We start from the raw sequence: 1,806 nt of genomic DNA, 5'->3' as shown, positions 1-1,806 counted from the left end.
TACAGCCCAGCTCTGTGGATGTGCCTGTTTACTCTCCATCAGTGCGAAGCGCTGGCTACCCAGAATGCAAAGCGGTGCCCTCAGTGTCACCTCCAGAGCCAGGTTGCCACAATAAGAGCAACAACTTCCCACTCTCACTTCTACAAAGCTGCCAGCATGTGATGCCTGGCCCGTCCCGCAGCCCAGAGGTCAGCGTGAGCCTCTGACCCCAGCAGCCTGGAGGCCGAGCGCTTTTGATTTCCTGTTTTGGTTCTCGGCGTTTCGACAGGGAGACTTCAACAGCTCAGCTCTCAAAGTTCCTACGTGTTTTTTTTTTTTCTTTGGGAGAATTGATCCTGGATCGGAAGAAGTTTTGACGTCAGGCAGAAACTTTAGGTGTTTACGTTACAATGTGAGCATAAACGGAGGTCAGGGGTCAGCTGTGAACTGGAGGTCAGCTCTTTGGGGTTACACGCTCTGAAGGCAACGTAACCTTCTGTGTTCCTCTTACTGATAAATCCATCTCTCCCAGGGCACAAAGGACTTCTTCTTTCTGTGTGCCAGCTGTTTCCGCCCCAAAAAACACATTTTTTAAAAAATATGCCTGTCCGTCACATTATTCCAAACACAAAACTGTATTTACACAAGTCATTGCTTGCTTGGACAGAAATTTAAACATCTCAGGAACTACGTCCATTAAATTTAGTTTTTGGGAAAATAAATATGTATATATATAGATTTTTATTGTTTATGTGACTTTTATTTATCAGTTGACAAAATAAAAACAAAACAAAAAGATGCACCAGTCAGATCTGCTAAGTTTTGCTTCTGAAACAGATAAGTTTATCCTTTAGCTTGTTGTTCGTTAAATTGATTCAGATTACCTGAAATAAAGAAATATGTTTATTACCAAGACTAACAGCTTTTTTCTTTTCTTTATTATTCTTTATTTTGCAGCTGCTTCAGAGACTTAGAAATAAAACAAAACTACAACGGCCTTCAGTTTTTTTTCAGGAAGCAGTAATAGTCTCGGAGGTAAAAACTTTTANCGTACAAAGGAAAGCCAAAAGAAGCTTGCGGAAGGGTTTCTAAATCCTGATAATTTCTGGTTTAAGGAAAATTAGACGTATTTATGTTGAAACAAAAATACATTTGTCTGAGATCTCGAAGGTTGATGGATCAGGGAGGGAAACCAGGGAAACTCCAGTTACATTTTTTCCCAGACCATTTGTCATGAGGTCCCACAGGTGAGTCAGTCCAGGTGAGGACAGGTTAATTTGTAGAGAATTAAAAATAAACAAGCTATTTAGTAATGGCAGGATCACATGAGGATCTGTTTTTTTGTTGTTGTTTTTTTACATAAACTGAACCTTGTAGATTTTTTATCTGTTGCTCATCTGGTAAAGTTGCTTTTCATCAATCGCTAAACTTGATGCCTTAAATTTATACCCGGTTCTCGGGAAATGCCTGAATTCCCTCATCAGCCTTCAGTCATTCAACTATTCAGACGTCTGCTAACTAGACACTCATTTGATTTGGCAGATTTACACATTTTCTTTTTCAGATTTACATTCAGCAAGAGAAAACATGTTTTTGTGGAATATTTCGGTCCTTTGAACCATTTCCATATTTTACATCTTAACCCAATTTGAGACTCGAAGGCTTTCTTCAAAGCAACAGAGCTGCGACTCAATCAGGTACCATAAAGACCATCTGTGGAGGTTATTTTTCACAGATTCTTAATTAGATTTAGGTCTGGAATTTCACTGGATTCAAATCAAACTGTTGTGACTCAGCTGAGTTTGTTGCAGTCGTGCAGAAAAATCC

The sequence above is a fragment of the Poecilia formosa genome, unplaced genomic scaffold (assembly GCF_000485575.1).
Source record: "Poecilia formosa unplaced genomic scaffold, Poecilia_formosa-5.1.2 Scaffold1, whole genome shotgun sequence".
NCBI lineage: Eukaryota > Metazoa > Chordata > Actinopteri > Cyprinodontiformes > Poeciliidae > Poecilia > Poecilia formosa.
This window is presented reverse-complemented; position numbering follows the sequence as displayed.